This window comes from Sarcophilus harrisii, chromosome 5 (assembly GCF_902635505.1).
Source record: "Sarcophilus harrisii chromosome 5, mSarHar1.11, whole genome shotgun sequence".
Taxonomy (NCBI): domain Eukaryota; kingdom Metazoa; phylum Chordata; class Mammalia; order Dasyuromorphia; family Dasyuridae; genus Sarcophilus; species Sarcophilus harrisii.
The window spans coordinates 63,181,215-63,200,458 of record NC_045430.1 but is presented as its reverse complement, the minus strand read 5'-3'; the positions used below and the strand labels follow the sequence as shown (position 1 = coordinate 63,200,458).

General features: G+C 35.7%; 1 protein-coding gene across 2 annotated transcripts in view; it reads right to left on the bottom strand.

Moving 5' to 3' along the window:
- LOC100926503 (voltage-dependent L-type calcium channel subunit alpha-1C) overlaps positions 1-18,849 on the bottom strand; it is a 342,775-nt gene extending 323,926 nt beyond the window's left edge. For both annotated transcript variants that reach the window (XM_031937793.1, XM_031937792.1), the window contains exons 1-2: positions 18,719-18,849; positions 10,067-10,206 (exon numbers count right to left, since the gene is read on the bottom strand). The gene's annotated coding sequence lies outside the window, so the exon portion shown is untranslated. The remainder of the gene's footprint in view (positions 1-10,066; positions 10,207-18,718) is intronic.
- Positions 18,850-19,244: the final 395 nt, after the last annotated feature.

Here is a 19,244-nt window from a genome sequence, read left to right as displayed (position 1 = left end):
CTGGAATTAAGACCCTTTTTTTGCTCTTGGAGTATGAGCCATATTTCTTCTGAGTCACTGCTGCTCCTTTCTCAGAACACACCACTCAACACCTCCTTACTCAGATTGCCACCCCCTGGCACACGTCCACTTGTCAGTCTGCCTGGATCTGTGACTCAGTACTGGGTAGTGGGTGACAAAACTGCCAATTGACACCTTTCCCCACTGTGGTACCTAAGTATGGGTCATATAATGAGACTTCCTCTTGCTCTGGTGCACAGCTTCTAGTGGCTGAGATCAGCATGCTTCTGGCTTAACTCTGCCCTGTGTCCTTAAAATCTCTTTACCCTTCTCCCTATGTTTGTATATGTTGGACAAATCCATCAGTAATACTCAATAAACATGTATTGAGCATTTACTATGTGCCAGGCACTGTGCTAAGCAATCAAGATATAGAGGCAAAAGACAATTCCTGCTCTAGAGGAGCTTACAATGTAATGGAGGAGATAATATATATATATATATATATATATATATTGCATACATATACACAAATATATATATATATATATATATATTTGTGTATATATATATATATGCAAAGCTATATGCAGGATAAATTGGAAATAATCAATAGAGTGAAGGCATTGTGAGTAAAATGGGCTAGAAAAGGTTTCCTGTAAAAGATAACATTTTAGTTAGGATTTCAAGAAACCATAGGTAGATTGAGGAGGAAGAATATTGCAGACATAAAGGACAGTTGATAAAAATGCCCAGAGCCAAGAGATGGATTGTCTTGTTCATAGAAAGCCAGGAGGTCAATGTCACTGAGTTAAGGGTATAAAAATACTAGAAAGATAGGAAGAGGTTTGAATGTCAAACAAAACATTTTGTATTTGATCCAGGAGGTGATGGAGGGCCACTGTAGTTTATAATATAGGGGAATGACATGGTCAGACCTGCACTTTAAGAAAATCTTTGCAATTCTGAGGTACACACTTTACAACTCTTAGATTGGCTAAGATGACAGGAAAAGATAATGGTAAATATTGGAGAAGATGTGGGAAAACCGGGACATTAATGTATTGTTGGTGGAGTTGTGAACTATTCTGGAGAGCAATTTGCAACTATGCCCAAAAGGCAATCAAACTGCATACCCTTTGATCCAGCAGTGTTTCTACCGGGGCTGTATCCCAAAGAGATTATAAAAATGTGAAAAGGACCCGCATGTGCAATAATGTTTGTAGCAGCCCTTTTTATAGTGGCAAGGAATTGAAAACTGAGTAGATGCCCATCAGTTGGGGAATGGCTTAATAAATTTGGTATATGAAGTTAACTGAATATTACAAGCTAGTTTCATAAAAGCTTGGAAGGATTTGCATGAATTGATGCTAAATGAAGTGAGTAGCACCAAGAGTACATTTTACACAACAACAAAAAAAATTATGTGATGATCGACTGTGGCATTTTTCAACAACATTTCAATAATTCAATAATGATTCAAGGCAATTCCAATAGACTTGTGATGGAAAGAGCCATCTGCAACCAGAAAAAACTATGGAAACTGAAGGTGGGTAAAAGCATAGTATTTTCCAAAAACAAATTTTTGGGGGGATTGGAGAATGGATTGGAGTTGGGAGAGATTTGAGGCTATTGTGATAATCCTGTCAATAAGATATTGAACCAAATTTCTGAGAAGAGGGCATATTTGAAAAATGCTGCAAAGGTGAAATTACCGGGCTTTGACAACATATTGGATAGTGGGAAAAAACATATTGTATATTGGAGTGAGAGAGAGTGAGAGATTGAGGATAAATTCCACGTCATGAGCCTAAAATCACCACCTAGGAGGATGCTGTTATCTTCTACAGTAATAGGGAATGTGTGAGAGGAGGCTCACTATGACTTTTTCTTGATTTCCTCTTTAAGATTTTGTCTGGTACATTTTCTAGATCTGTTAAAAGGAGATTTTTTTGTTTTTTGTCTCTTAGAGATTAGGGCAGTACTTCTCACTATATTGCTTTCTATTGTTCCTTTCCTATTACTTCTTTTTCATTCATGTCCCTTACTCTCATTCCATATCTATAGTCAACCATGACCAAATCTTGTCATTTCTAACTCCATGACATCTTTCATACATCCCTTCTTCCCCCTCTTTCAGCCTCCCCTCTTATTCAGGTCCTCATCACCTTTCCCCTGGGCTATAGACTTTTAATTGGTCTCCCTGACTTAAGCTTTTTCCCAATCCAATCCATTCTCCATTTTTCATTCAGCTATCCAAATAATTTTACTAAAGTATAGGTCAGGGGTCCTCAAACTTTTTAAATAGGGGGCCAATTCACTGTCCCTCAGACTGTTGGAGGGCGGATTATAGTAAAAACAAAACCTTTGTTTTGTGGGCCTTTAAATAAAGAAACTTCATAGCCCTGGGTGAGGGGGATAATCGTCCTCAGCTGTTGCATCTGGCCCGTGGGCCATAGTTTGAGGACCCCTGTAAGGTCATCAATGTCCCCTTTCTACTCACTAATCCAGTAATTCTCTGTCATCTCTGATATCAAATATAAAGCCCTCTATTTGTCACTTAAAACTACTATTATTCTAGCCCCTTGCTATGTTTTTAACCTTTACTCCTCTTGCCATACTCTATGAACTAGCTACTCTGGCCCTATTTGAGGTTCCTTGCACACAACACTCAATCTACCACCCGGTTGCATGTCTCTGTACTGATTATCTTGTATACCTGGAATAGTTAGTTGCCTCTTAGTTCTTTGGCTTCTTTCAAGACTCAGTTTCCATTTTCTGCATGAGACCTTTCCCAATTTCTGTTAACTCTTTCTTTGAGACTGCTTTCTATTTGCTCTATTTATATTTTATATGTTCCTGATTATTTTCATATTGCCTCTGCCATTAGAATATAAGCTTCTTGAGATCAGGAACTATTTTTGCTTTTTGTTGAAGCGTTCTCTCTGGGCTCACTCTTCAAACTCTAACTAGAAGTAGGATATTGTCTCCTCAGAGGGTGTCTGACTACTGCTCCTTTGCAGTTTCTAAGGGTAACCTTAAAGGAATAAAAAAAAAATTTAGGGCTGCCATTCATGAGTCCCCACCAGGGTGCTACCATCATTAGCTATCTAGAGTTAATTAGCTTTCAAAAAGCAACGCTTTCTGATAGTATAACAAGAATAATTTGAACCAAATTATCCTACTGAAAGTCTGGGACACATTTTTTCCCCTTAGTACATAAGGGGTTCAAGGGGAGATGGACTCAAGTTTAGAGAGCAACATGGCAAAGGAATAACTCAGAGTTTGATAGATGGAAATTCTTTTTTCCTTTTCCAAAGTCATTATGAAGTTCTAAGGAGTACTGTGAGGCTTTTTGCTGGGAAACCTTTTAGAGATGTGGTACTGCTAGTCTTTCCACTCAAAAAAGCTCCTCTGAAGTTGCCTTTTGTTGATATGTCTAGTATTTATCTCAATCTGTCCAATAATATGGTCAATGGTTGGGGGTAAGGGGAAGTATAGGAAGAATGCAATGGTCCATTTAGAATCACTCTTCTTCCTTCTTGCTCCCTTCCGTTTTAGGAGAAATAATTGGCCCCTCAAAGCACTTTGGTTTGTAAAGCTTACATCTTGAAGCAATTGATGGCATATCTTTCTCTGATAAACATAGGCACAGAAATGTGTCTAATTTCTTCAACCAGTTCCAAAATATTTCATTATCTGATTTTATCCAATTGCTCTTGAAGTACTTCACTGCTTGAACTTAGTTTATGCTTTGATTGATTAGTTGATTCAATAGCTGTCTTGGAATTGTTCACAGCTAGTTTACACATTTGATCCTGGAAGGCAATCAAAGAGGCATTCTCATCTGATAAAGGTATCAAGTTGTAGAGCATTTTGTTAGTTACATTAATTGGTATTCAGAGTTGTGAAATATTCCTTTAAAAAAGTCTCTGCCAAAATGCCTCTTCCCTCTCCCCCCCGCTCTTCAAAATAAGAGTTAAAGGAACTATATAACATTTAAAAAATCTAAGCTAATTTGACATCTCTGACATGACAGATGGAAGACCTTTTACTCATTATTCAACAAATACATGAATCAGTTACCTACAAATATTTAATCCCAACAATGGGTAGGATTGGAATGATAGTTTGACACAATATTTATTGTACACATCATTATAATTCTATAACTGTATCTATCTATGTGCCTAAGAATTGGATGACCAGTAAAAAGAGGAATTGATATTTCTTCACTGATTGCGCAACATTGTAAATGAAGCCCATGAACCAAAATAATTTCAATTATTCAAGAATTCACCAGGTGCTCATAGATGGAGCCTTTATTCAAGTTGCTCAAAAACTTTAGATTATCATCTATTGGAGTCTTGCTTAATAGAACTCCAACCCTTCCCTTTGCCCTATTACATTCTTGAACTCTTGAAAACTCCCCTGAATTTTTTGAAAAAAAATTTCTTGGACTCTAGAAAATTTTTGCATAGAGTTATGTCTTTCAGAACTTAACTGACATACTGGTCCATTCACAGAGAATATATACATCACCAACAGGTAGAATATGAGCTCTTTGAGGTCAGGTTCCATTTTCATTGAAACCGATATAAATTTGTATCTCTAGCACATAGCAGAGTTCCTGGCACACATCAGGTGTTTGATAAATTTTTTGATGATTATATTGGGATTTAGACGATATCTAGATGGGAATGTGATTTGGAAAACTTGAAAAGGCTAAACAAACATAATGCCAGTTAGTAATATCATCTTCTCTGAAGTTATATTCTGATACCTCCCTCTGGCATAGAGGTGACCCTGGATTCATAAAAACTAAAACAACGGATTAAAATCTTTGGAAGCTTTTACCAAGCTATAAAAATTTTAAATACAGACCCAGTAATGTCTGTTATCTGAGCACCAATCTAATTAATCCCAGAGGGTCCTATTACTAGAAGGTTGGCCATCAGGTGATAGAATTTTTTGTCTACAGTAATGCATAAAGACTGTCTATTGAGGTGTGGAGAAGGCTATTAGCTCCATCAATGCTATCATAGATCTTTTGCAATTTTGAAGTAATGCTTTAATGAGATGATTTGTTCTGGTATGTAATATTGTTATTCAACTATTAGAGGTCAATGTGTATTGCTGTTAACAGAGATGTGACCAAGAATTTTGATTCATGGGCAAATTCGATTTAGTGGGAAGTAGGGGAGAAGAAGGGGAGAAGGTGAGAAAGAAAGGACAGTCCATTCTGAACAGAGTACAGTCATTCTGGGAGAAGGACCTGCACATTTTCAAGCAAAGTCATCTGAAATTTCTGGGTTCCTTGAAACCTATAAGTTTTCATTTAGCATCCATGCTTCATTCCCTGTGCTCTAAAGTTCTCTCATCTATTTTTTCCCTCTCCTTCCCATTCTTCTCTTCTCTTTTCCTGTTCTCTCTCTTTTATTTCCTTCCCTTCCCCTTTAGGGGATTTCCTATTTCCTTTTCCTTTCCCTCCTCTCCTAGCTACTATTTCTCCGTAATCTCATTAGTTCCCATGGATTCAATGATCTTCCTATGCAGATGACTCCTAGATCTATTATTTCCATTTCTTATTTCTCTCCCGAATTCCAGTACTACATTATCAGCTGTTTATTATACATGTCAAACTGCATGTCTGCAGGCATCTTGAACTCAGCATGTCTGAAATAGAAATCATTATCTCCCCCTCTTCCACCCCAAACCCACTCCCATTTTGAAATTCCCTATTTCTGTTGAGAGCAAATGAGTCTTCCAGTCAGCCAGATTTGTAACATGCACATCATCTTCAACTCCTGACTAGTCTCTCTTCCCACATATCCAATCATTTGCCAAAACATGTCATTTCTACTTCCATAACTTTTCTTGCATCTAACCTCTTCCTCCCCTTATGGCACCATCATCTGAGTTCAGTTCCTCATCATGTCTTGCTTAGTTTATTTTAATAGCCTTCTAATTGATCTTGCATCCTCAGGCCTTTCTCCACTTTAATTTATCCTCCACTCAGCTGCCAAAATGATTTTCTTACACAGGTTTGACTTCATCATCCACCTATTTAGTAAGGTTCAGTGACTCCTAGAACATCAAAGATCAAAAATAAACTCTTTTGTTCAGCATTTAAACCTCTTCACAACCTGGTCTCTTTCTATCTTTCCAAGTCTCCTTATACATTACATTCCTCTGTGCAGTCTGTGATCCAGTCATATTGGATTTCTTGTTATTTCCCACACAGGACAACCCATAGCATAAAGAAAGTAGAAAAGAGACAGAAAGTATTTAGGAAGCAGTTTGGTGTGTCTGGTATTCTCTAGTTGGATTAGGAATTGCTGGGTTTATTAGGTATATTAGGGTAAATAAAATCCTAAGGCTATACAAAATTGTTTCAGGATTTTTACACAGATTATCTGTTATCTTTATTCCTTCTCAAATGGAAATATTTGTCATATCAAATGCTATTTTGTCTGCTGTTTTTCCAGGAAGCTGACCATAAAAGGAATATATATACATATATATATATATAAAATACTGTTAGAAGTGTCAAGTAAATGAAATGAGCATTCTTTATTATGGGTCTACAGAATATATGGACAATATATGAACTCCAAGCACAAAGCCATGTGTTCAAGGGCACCTGTGATTTCATATTAGTGCTATCACCTTGAACACCAAAATATCCATTAGATTTTCAATTTAGATTACCTCATAATTTTGATTGAAATTTTAACGAGATGAAAGACTTTTGTTTGCTCAACTCCAAACTGGTTGGTTTAGATTATCCTTAAGATATTTTTTTAACTAACATTCTATAGGAAGTAAATAAGTACATACAATGGATCCTTGCTCAAAGACTGAATATGAGGTAAAGTTCAGAACATTTCCACCTGCCAAGTATTAATCTGTTCTCCAATCCAACTCTCCCAGTCAATGTATTTTAGTATTTACTGTAATTTCATATTTTAAATGCATTTGTTTGCCTAATTTATCTATTTTTAAAACTTAAAATCCCTTGAAGGCAAATATGTATTCTTTTTTTTTATATATCCTTAATGGCTATTACAGGACTATGTGACTGTGGGAAATAATATTTATTAACTAACATTCTGAAGGACTTATAATTTATCTTCTACACCCACTAAGTTAGTCCTTAATGACATTCAAAATATGGAAACAACTAGTTTTTCCCAGTCAGTTTGATTCAATACAACTTAGAATGGCGCTCATCTTGCCCATTAGTGCTTTGCTAGTCTAAGTTTAGAATTAATCACTAATACCTATAGCTGATGCATCGAGTGCTTCAATACATGACTTTTCAAAACAAAGTCTTTAGCTTCTATGACTTCTGTCCTCCTACTTCTACCTATTTAATCTTGATCTACTGGTTCATCTTGACACATTGATTAAAAGAAACTATTGATTATAAAATAATTAATTCCTTAGATCTGGCTATTAATAGCATATCTTTCTTCCCCAATGCATCCTTACGATTATCCAGATCAGCTTCTTAAACTGTGCTTTGCAATCTCAGATGGGATCTTGTAACAATGTGGGAGTTGCAAAAGTATGATTTGTTGTCAGTAAACATTTGATTTGTATGCCTATTTTATATACCTATGTACCCGGGATCATGTAAAAATCACTGAGATGAAAGGGGTGAAAAAAGTTTAAGAAGTCCTGAGCTAGTATACCCTTTGATGGAAGTTAAAAGGCACGAGGTCTTTTACCTGTTATAGTCCCACAATAGCATAAATATTCCTTCCCTCCCTCCTTCTTCCTCTTCCTTTTTTTTTCTTTTTCTTTATGTAATCATTATCAATCAACATGCATTCATTAAGGATCTCTCATCATCTTAAGTATACACAGACTAAGGATGAATCAATTCCTCCTTTACAATCAAACTTTCTATATCCAGGCAGGAGAGTCAGTGAGTACACATACACACACACACACACACACACACACACACACTAATTATAAACAGACTAAAAACAAATACGATTAAAGAAGAAACTACAAATTGTGAGAGTAGCATGAAATACGACCTTGATCCTTAAAAGTCTGTAATCTAGACCTGCTAAGGTTACCCAGCATATCATATGCTTGTTTTCTGTTTGAAGGTTGGCTTTATATAGGCATTTCAGTTCTATTTTTGTCCTTCTCAGTCATTCCCACCAACTGTCAACCAACTGTCCCATACAGGACAAGGAAGCCAACCTGGCTGAAACAGCAAGACACTCTTAGAGAGTTACAGGAGGCAAGATGTACCATCAAATCACACCGCCACCACTACTTCAACTACTATCTCCTCTCAGACACTGATGGGTCAGGACCTTGAGCCCAAGAGGTTGGGGATAGCATTGTTTCTATGCCAGTGCCCTCAGTCACCATCCTTGGAAGCAATCCCTGTGTAGAGGCAGCCTGTCAACTCCTACAGGTGCTACAGACACAGTTACTGAAGACCCAGAAAAGAAAGTTTATGTCAAGCATAGGTACTCTCAAATGATTCCACTTCCGAATCCTGTATGATTTTATCAGTGAAAATACATTTAAGAAGCATTGAAGTTACATATTATACATAGTTTTGGACTTTTAAAGCATATTGATCAATATATATGTTAAAATATATTGATCAATATATTGATATTAGATTTTTCTTTTCTAAAAATATGATTTGTTATATGGGATGACTCTCTAGATAGAGGATGCTTGAGACAGCTATGATGATGTAAGAAACAGAAGACATTACCTCTGCTTTGCAGCTACACTCTTGAAGTTCAAGGGACTTTTCCATGTAAGTTGTAGCAGAAACCTTTCTTATGTTTTGTTCCCCTCAATTAAAATGTTTTTCTAGCTGTATCCCCTTGGCATTTATCACACTGCTTTGCATGCTTAATAAAGCCTTTATTCATTTATTCAAGATTTTTCAATAGTTAATTTCAGCTATACACAATTTTATTATATTTACATTTAATTCTGAGATTATAGCTATTGAGCTAGAAAGTACTAGAGTTGTCAAAGGACCTTTGTGACCATTTAGTCCAATCCCTTTCTGTGGGATAAGGATAGCTCATAAAGGATGAATGACTTGTCCATACGGGTTATACTGGCATTTATACTTGAACTCCAGGACTTCAAATTCTGAATTTTCCAGTTCTTTTTAAGCAAAAAAAAAATCATTTTTAAACAATCTGTTTAAATAAAAATTGTCTCCTGAACAGAAATGATCTGGAGCTGGTCACTAAAGTCAGTTAGTAAACATTTATTAGACACTTACTATGTGGCAAACATTGTGCTAAACGCTGAAGATACAAAGGCAGGCAAAAGATAGTATTTAATCTCAAGGACTGAACTCTCAAGAAGTTCACAATCTAATGAGGAGACAACATGCAAACAACTATGTACAAACAAGTTATATACAGGATAAATGAAAATTTGTCAACCTGGAGAAGGTGCTAAAATTAAGGGAGACAGGGAAGAAATAGCAGGTAGAAGCTAGTGGGTCAAATTTCTGTGGTCTTTTCTTTGTCAATTGCTCTGTCAAAATTAGGATGGGAACTGACAAACACAGAAAAGAAGCATTGGATCTTTGGTCCTCTGAGATTAACCGGGGTGTCAACCCATTAATAAAGGGCACCTATTTATTTTGAAACCATATCTCTGAACCTGACTTGTCCTTATTTCCTGGTTTGCTACTGGATCCTTCACCTTTCAAATTTTAATGTTAACCTTCTCCTGAGTGAAAAACTGGCCTTTAGATGCTGGTCTTTAGATTTCTGTCTTGCTGACTCTCTTCTCTGCTCATCTGATTTTGAATTCCCACTGAAAGCATTTCTCAGACAGTGACCATCTTATTCCCCTATCCAACCCAGCAGAAGACAATAGCTGCCTCTGTTTGCCATTCATTCATTCCATTTTCTCCTCAATTATCAATGGCCCTGTCCTAGACATAGCAGAAATACTATATACAAATATTGGTTTTATATCTATTTATATGTATATATACAAACACAAGTATATGTGTATATATGTACATTTATATGAATTTAAACATACTTACTTGGTACTCCAGACACCAGACGTAAGGGGCGTAGCACTCGGAAAGCCCTCAGAGCTTTTACATCAAATCCAGCCCCTTTTCCTCCTAATGCATTTGCCCCATCTGCTTTGGTTGCTTGTTCTAAAATTGCACTAAACAGCCTAGAAAAGAGAAAAAACAAAAAAGGATGCTCTAAGGGAAGTGGCAAATTGTATCTTTGGCAGCCCAGAACTCACAATTCTTCTATCTCTTTCATGGTATGATGGTTCCCATGTCTTATTCCCCCCACATGTACCCTAGAAAGACCTAGAGCTCTTTTCAAACTCTACTATTATTTCCCTTCTTTAATTCCTTTATTAAAAGCTGTTCTTAGATCTTTCATTCATACTAAATCACATTAAGGTATAATTGACTGATAACAGCTTAAAGTTTTACCCTTATGAGAGGGATTTGCATTTCAGCAGGGATCAGTCCTAAGCTAAAGGGATGAAACTCTGACATTTGAGGTATGGGGAAAGATTTCTTCATGTATCAGGGTTTTATCAACTGCCTAAAATAATAATTATTGTGGAATACAGTAAAGCTAATTGATCCAGCATAGGGATTTAAAGCCATGACCTGGGCCTTTTGCACAATTCTATAGACATTAAACCTAATCCACTATTATGAAAATACACTGACTAGAGATCAAGAGGGATTGGGTACAGAGCTGGACATTAAAAAAAACAAGCCTTAAACTTTTTATTTTTGATAAAGATGCTTCTGAGATACTAAATGAAATTGGGAGAGTTAGGAGACATTTAATGTAACCACTTGACTAGGATGATGCAGGAACAGTTCTTCTTGGAGGCAGGGGAATGCAAAACTCACTAGAAGATTTCTGGAAGACCACTCGTATTAGGAGTCATGATCTGATCAATTTTATTCTCTTTATTTAATGAATGTTTCATTAAACAGGAAGTCTTGAGAACCCCAGAGCTATTAACTGATTCTTGATGAGATGGAGAATCTAGATTAGATTAGAATAAGGATTGCCCCTATTTAAGGATTGTCTTTGTATTATAATAGTACTTGTGAGCCCTTGTGAGAGGGGCTGAACAGGCTGATGGTTTATTACCTTATAATAATAATATATAATTATTATATATATAATTGTAAATTATATATATATATATATAAAATATATATGCAAACAGGGTGTGCTAGGAATTCCCAGGCTCACACTAAGGTCTTCAAAACAAACAAATAACCTCCCACAAAACTGTGATATTTAAAAATGTCTCATTTTGTTAGTTTTTAAAAATTTATTTGAAAAAAAAATGTTATTTTAGTTTCTTTATCTTTGATCTTTTATGACTGAATTTTCAAAACGTTTTGCTTTAAAAAAATTTTTAGATGTATGCTATGATGGAATATGCTATGTATATCTATGCTTATTATACTGAGTTTACATGAGTCTGCTCAACTCTGGTAAAGTTCTGGGGGTCTCTCTTTTGATATGGGAGTCACCAACTTGCTATTAGCTGTGGGACTTTGGTAAAATGGAGAGGAAAAGATAGTAGTCTTGGAATGGATTCAAATGAATTCAAATCTCTGGTCTGTCAGTTACTTATTAGGGAGCAAATAATCAGTAAAGTCACTCAAAACTCTTAATCTACTCATCTGTAAAATGAAGGGATTAACCCATATGTTATATTTTAAGCACTTATAAATATTATTCTGAGACAGAATCTATAATAAACTTTACTAGTACACTAAAGGGGTCCATGACACACACAAAAAAGTTAAGAACCTCTGGAGATGTTCACTCAAGAACTTTCAAATTCTAACATTCTGCTATTCTGTGACTTGCAGCTTTCTGGACTTCTTTTTCTCCAATTGAATAATACAGGGCATAGAATAGATAATTAAATTTAAGAAGTATCTGTTAATGAATGAACCTACTCTGTACCAGAAATCATGCTGGGGGCTGGAAATACAAAGACAGAAATGAAATTTGCCTTATCTCTAGGTGTTTATATTTATTCCAGACAGATTGCAGGATGATGGTAAAAGGGTTAAGTTGAATTCTGAAGGTAGAGATGAAGAGTAAAATCATTCTTGAATAAGCAATAGCTAATCAAAAGCTGAGAGGAAGATGTTAGAACAGCTTGCACAGGGAGTAACTATAGTTAGTTGGAATCAGTCAACAAGCATTAATCAATTCAACACCTACTATGTGCCATGTAGTCCTAAGCTCTGGGGATATAAAGAAAGGCTAAAAACAGTTCCAGTTCTCAAGGAGCTCACAGCCATTGGACTACAAAATCTTTGAGGAGTAGTAAGGTCTGAGAAGATTGGAAAAGGAGAAGGAAGCCAGACTGTAAAGGGCTTTGAACACCAAATGGGATTTTATATTACATGTGAAGAAACAGAAATGATTTGCTCATGGTAAAAAGTTGAAATTTCTATTGAATCTTTCAATTCTAAACCCAGCGCTCTTTTTTTTCTATAGGATATATATATATATATATATATATATATATATAATATTATATGTCATATATATATAAAATATTATATGTTATATATATATATATATATAAATATATAACAGAAGATTTATTTCTCTTCAGAGAAGCACAGAGTAGTTTTGTCATGCAAGAGCTTTGTTCTACTAAAGGATAGGTCTTAGAAGACTTGGTTGATCAGAAGGGTATAACTTCCATATTGCAAGGGGGATCATTTGCTGCAAGAGCCTTTGGAAAATTATTCTTTCTAGGTAAGTAGGCTTCTTTTGGGTTGTTGGTGCATCAGGTTGGAAGAACTTTCCTCCTTAACTTTGCTCTCCCTTCAGCACCCTCACATCCTCTTTTCCACCCTTCCTACTTCTTACATGGTAATCTTTCAAGAGTCAAATAGCTCAGCTAAGAATATACATATGAACTAGAGGACTGATCATTCAGAGGACATTTCAAACTCCAATCTGCCTGTAGAAAGACACAAACTTTTAGATGAGTGCAGAACAAAAGAAAGAAAAAGAAGTGAGGAAGGACTCAACAAGCTTTTTTGTATAGTTCTATTAAGGGGCACAGCAAAAAGGATATTTCTGTGGATGGGATGAGGAAAGGCTCAGATTTTCCAGATAAAAGAGAGTTGCCTACAGTTAAGATAATGCCATTTCTATTCTAGATGCAGGTGTTGAAGAACAAGTCAAAGTAGAGAGTGTGACATCAGCAGGAAAAATATCAAGGATCTTAATAAAGAACTAATTGGTCAAGAGCCTGTGACAGACTACAATAGTGTCAATAGACATTTTTTTTTAAGATCTAGGAGGGCTGAATGTTTAGTATGATGACTCTGAAGCTGTCTTTCTATAATACTTTATTGGATCAGCTATTCTAGTGGTAGACCCCAAATAAGCTCCATAAACTTCTTGCACTAAGGGCATTTGGGGGCTTTAGCTTCACTCACTGGGAAATGACCAAACCCATCTGTTGGATATAATCCTGCTTCACATAATCCCACTGAAAAATAACAAAAAAATCGCACTTGCATAAAATCATTCATTGATAGTTGGAAGAGAAATTAGGTTACCTACTCAAACTTCCTCATTTTATAGTTGAGGAAATTGAAACTCGGAGAGTTTAAGTGAGTTGTCTAGGATCATATAGTAAATAAATGGCAGAAACAGAATCTGAACCCAGATCCTGACTCCAACTCCAATGGTCATAATATTGTCCCATGATGTTTTGCAAATGAGAAAGTGCCTATCTCAATGTAAGACAATGATTCCTAGCTAAGAGCAATAACAATACTCTCCCACTGGACTGAGCTAAAAGGCAAATTCTATCCTGAGTTTCTTAGTGATGTCTTTTCTATGTTGTATCTCGTCACCTAGAATTGGGTCATGCACTGTGGGAGCAGTCAATCAATTTTAACTGAATTAAATCAGCAAAGAAAGAAATGAAGGTACTCAGCCAGAAAGAAAAAAATGAACCCTTGCATGTCACCCCTGACCTTCTATTAGTCCCAGCAGCAGCCATTCATCCGAGGACAGCAATTGATAGTCTCCCTCCTGAAATTTATTTTTTATGATTGTGGAAAAGCTGGACAGAAAACTGAGCCCTGGGGAAGGTGCTGAACTGATAGCATTTGGGATCATTTGTAGCTTTTTCAAAGATCCCTTTTTCATACACAAATTGGAAGAAATAGCAGCATCTTCTAGACTCTGGTGTTTTATTTCTCCACCCCTTGAGATTTCTTCTTTTAAGACTCAAATGTTATTTGTTCCATAAAGTGTTCCTTTTCTCCCAAGGTGAAAGTGATCTTCAATAGATAATTCAGCCATTTTTTAGTAGTGGCCAATTTTTTGTGATTCTAATTAGAGTTTTCTTGGCAAAGATACTGCAATAATTTGCCATTTCCTATTCCTGCTCATTTTTACAGATGAGAAAACTGAGGCAAACAGGATTAAGTGACTTGCCCAGGTTCATACAGCTAGTAAGTGCCTGAGATCAGACCTGAATTCATGAAAATGAGTCTTTCTGATTCTAAGCCTTATGCTCTATCCATGTGGCCACCTAGTGATCTTGTCTTTCTTTAATTTTTAACAGCAGTTTGGCACTGTCAAAGTATTTCACTCTCCTTTGTATCATGGTTATTTGTATTTCATGGCTCTTTCACCTCCATTAGATCATGAGCTCCTCTGCAGAAGAGTTCCTGTGATGTCTATCTGTGCCTTGCACATGATTAACAGTTAACGAATGTTTGTTGAAGGAATACACAAGGTAATGAATGAATTTCTGAGTTCTCTGGAGACAGATCTAACACTGATGGAACAACTAGTTTCTTTTTGATTAGGGTAGTTCTGATGTCCATTCAAAGTCATTCCCTAGCAAAGGTAGAAAACAAAAATCAGAGTCCATCCCCTTTCAGCTGAGGAACAAATAAAATATCCAGAATAAAAGGAGTTCACTTCAAAATGATGTCAATTAGCATATATATGGATTCCTGTAAGGAAGGCCAGGTAATAGATGATACATGAACAGCTACAAAATACATGAGAGTTTGCTCCCCACTTTGATCTTAGTTTTTAGTGATGGTACAAAAGTATTTTGGAGAAAAGTCCTAGTGACATCTATTTTTCAGTCTTTGACATTATTTGATTCTTTTCTTTATTTCTTATAGAGTCATTAGCTTTGACTTGACCAATTCTAATTTTTAAGGAGTTATTTTTTGTGCCTTTCACCAAGCTGTTAATTCTTTTTCATAATTTCTCCCATAGCTCTCCTTTCTTTCTCTAACTTTACTTCTACCAGTCTTATTGATTTTTGCTTTAAAAAAATCCCTTTCTTTAGCTTTTGTAGGAATTCTTTTGGGTTTGTGTCTGATCTGAACTTTTTCTTTAGATGCTTTATTGTAGATATTTTCAAGTTATTGTCTTCTTTTGAATTTGTATCTTGACCTTTCCTGTCATAGGAGCTTTTTGTGGTCAGGTTTGTTTGTTTTGATTCATTTCCCAGCTTTTTTCTTCACTTTAGACTTTGTTACTTTGCCTTTGCTTTCTTCTGAGGGGGATGGCCAGTCTGGGCTTGTGTTCAATGTGAGGATCCATAGATTTTCAGTGTATTCAAGATGGCATGATGTGGAGAGAGGTCTTTCCCTGGTCTGGAGGCCCCAGTGTCTCCGCCCCTGGAACAGCAATCTGGAATTGGGTAATAGCCTATGGAGTTGCCGAATGACACTTAATTCTGTACCCAGTGTTTGATGCATGGTCTCCTGGAATTTCTGATCAGGTGTTCAGTCTTTTTACCATTCTGTGTCTTCTCTTTCTATCAGATTTTTATTTTTTTAAGATGCCTTGGGCTATAAAAATTGCTCACTGTGACTTTTTGTTGGCTTTTCTGCCTAGAATTTGATGTGATATTTTCTGTGGTTCTTTAATAGAAGCTTTAGAGGAAGTTTGCTACCATCCAGACTTTACCCTCTTCAAGTGCCACTTTTGTCTATCTTTCTTCTCTCTCTCTTTCTCTCACTCTCTCTCTGTTTGTCTCTCTTTCAGTCTGTCTCTGTCTCTGTTTCTGTCTGTCTGTCTGTCTGTGTGTATCTCTCTGTCTCTGTCTCTGTTTCTCAGTCTCTCTCTCTTTCCCACACACATATCTCCTTACCCAAAGATCACTTAACCTTTCAATGTTCTAGTCTACTCAACTTTCTAAGATGTTAAATTGCAGAAAAGGTGCTGATCTGTATTGGTAGGAAGAGTTTCCTTTCCTGGGCATTCTCTAAATTGATGAGGTCACAGATCCAATAAAATAAAATAAAATAATGGTGGCTCACATTTATATGGCACTTTAAAATTTATGAAGCATTTTCTGCTCAACAGTTCAATGATGTAGGCAGGGATGGTTTTTCTATTCCTATTCTATAGGTGAAAAAGCTGAGACAGAGACAGAGAAGTTTGAGTGAATTTTCCAGCATTACATAGCTAGTGTCATAACCTGTCTTGGAGGATAATTATTAAGAAAGCACTTTATATTTCTTAAAATATTATAAAAATGTAAATTATATATTTCTGGACTCAAGCCCTGGGCTTCTAACTTTAAGGTCTCAAAACAGGATGTTGAAGGATTCTTTTGCAAGGCAAATTACCAGTATCAAAATTCATCCAGATGAAAGGTCAAGAACCTCAAGTGAAATAAGAAAAAAAAAAAGAGGACTGAAGGAGGACTAGAATCACCAGTTCTCAAACTCTATTACAAAATAGCAATCAAAAATGTTTAAAACTGATTAAAAATATGGAAGTTGATCAATGGAACATATTAGATAAGCAAGATCCAGAATAAGCAAACACAGTAGTTTAATGTTTGATAAATCCAAAAATACTAATTACTGGAATAAGAATCTCCATTTGACAAAAACTCTTGCAGAAACTGAAAAGAAGGTTAACAGAAATTAGGTTTAGACTAACCTCTCATACCACATACCATAAACAGTTCCAAATGGTTATATGTCTTAAATATAAAAGATTATGAGAGAGATGGAGACAAAGAGATAGAAAAAGATAGATAGATATCTATCTTTATATATATATATATATATATATATATATAGAGAGAGAGAGAGAGAGAGAGAGAGAGAGAGAGAGAAAGAGAGAGAGAGAGAAAGCACAGTAGAAGAAGATATTTTGCATGATTATTGATTATTATAGAGAGAGAAATTTTAATGGGATAGAGGTGACCCTACAAGTTAAAAAAAGATAATTGCACTGTACAGCTAAAAAGATTTTACACGAACAAAATCAAAGAAGCCAGAATTAAAAGCAATTAATTGGGGAAAAAAATCTCTGCAGCAAATATGTCTGATAAAGCCCTGACATGTAAAATATATAGGGTTTTGAAATAGATATATAAGAATAAGAGCCAATCCCTAATACTTAAGTTGTCAAAGGATATGAATAGGCAGTTTCAAAAGACATAAAATCAATAAAATACTATAAAAATATTCTCCAGATCATGAACAACAAGAGGAATGCCAATAAAAACAACTATGAAGTTTCACCTCATATCCATCAGATTGCCAAATATGATAAAAGACAAAAATAGTAAATTTCAGAGGAGATGTGGGAAGACAGGCACACTAATGTAGTATACTCATTTGGTATATTTTCTTAAAGCATATGGTGGGTTTTCTTTAACAATCTGTACTAAAGTGGGACAGGGCATATTGGGGAACATGTGCTTGGTCTACATTTATGAACATTTTCCTTCTTTTTTGTCTGGCAGTGGTGATAGAGACCTGAATTTGAATCTTACTTCTGATACTTTAGTTATAGGACCTCTGGGAAGCCACTACTTAATTTACCTGAGACTGTTTCCTTATCTGTAAAGTGGAGATCCTATTACACTACTTAATTCACAGAACTGGTGCAAATAGAAAATGAATATTATTATATGTGATGTGCTTGATAAACTTTAAAGGCTATACTAATACTGGCTATTATTATCCTCAATTCTTTGATTCCCTCTTTGCTCAAATGCTTCTAGATTCCTTTCTCCCCTGAGAACAACAGAGCAAATGCGACTGTATGATAGGTGCTCTTATGATGCTCTTATTTCGGGATCTATGAACATTTTAATATAATTACTTCCCTTTATACTTTTATGTGTTTTATCTTATGCATTCAAATCATTATCTTGAGGATTTCATGAGAATAAATAAATTACCAAAAATATCTAGTATAATGCAAAAAATAAATAAATCCATGGTTTAGGAGAAACCACTTATGTACATAATTTGAAAATGGATTTAATAACTGTGTACAAATAATTCATGCTTGACTCATCTATACACTATAGGTTCCCACAAGTTAGCAAGTATGTGCAGGTATGTAGACTGACAGAACTATAATAACTCATATTTATTTAGCAATTTAAAATTTACAAAGTACTTTCTTTACAAAGTATTTTCCTCACAGTAACCTTATGGAATATGTAATATGAATACGAATATTATCACCTCCTTTTTTTTGAAGAGGCAATTGGGGTTAAGTGATGTGCCCAAGTGATTTCTTTTGAGCATTATTTTTACTCAGAAACCCAATGTAGTTACAGACCAGTCAAAAAGAAACAGGAGAAGGGAGAGAGAAGAAAAAAAAGGTAGGGGTGTGTGTGTGTGTGTGTGGGGATTACTTACCCTACTACCACAATTATAAAATCTAGTAAATTCCAGCCATTGCGGAGGTAAGCATTGGGGTGAAAGAGAAGTCCATATGCTATTACTTTTAAAAATGCTTCCACTGTAAAAATGATGAGAAAGAGATATTCCACTCGTTCCTGGAGAAAAGGAAACAAAAAGAAGAAAGAAAAACACATTAATTTGGAGTCTTGTAAAATACTGAACCAGCAACAGCCACTTATACAGTACACATCTGCTTATATGAGTGTTTGTATACATATATTATTTAACATTTTCACATAAGTATCCCTCCTATTTTATAGATGATAAAATTGAAACTCAGAGAGGTTCACAATGACTTGCCCAGAGTCACACAGCTAGGAAGGATAGGATTCAGGATTTGAATACAGGTCTATTGTCTTTGAGTCCAGGGTTCTTTCTCATATATCAGAGTTGGCTCGGAGCTGAAATTTTGCTCAGATCCTAGGAAAGGCATCAACTTAATGGACAGCAAGTTTAGTGGTAGGACCTGTTCTACCCACCA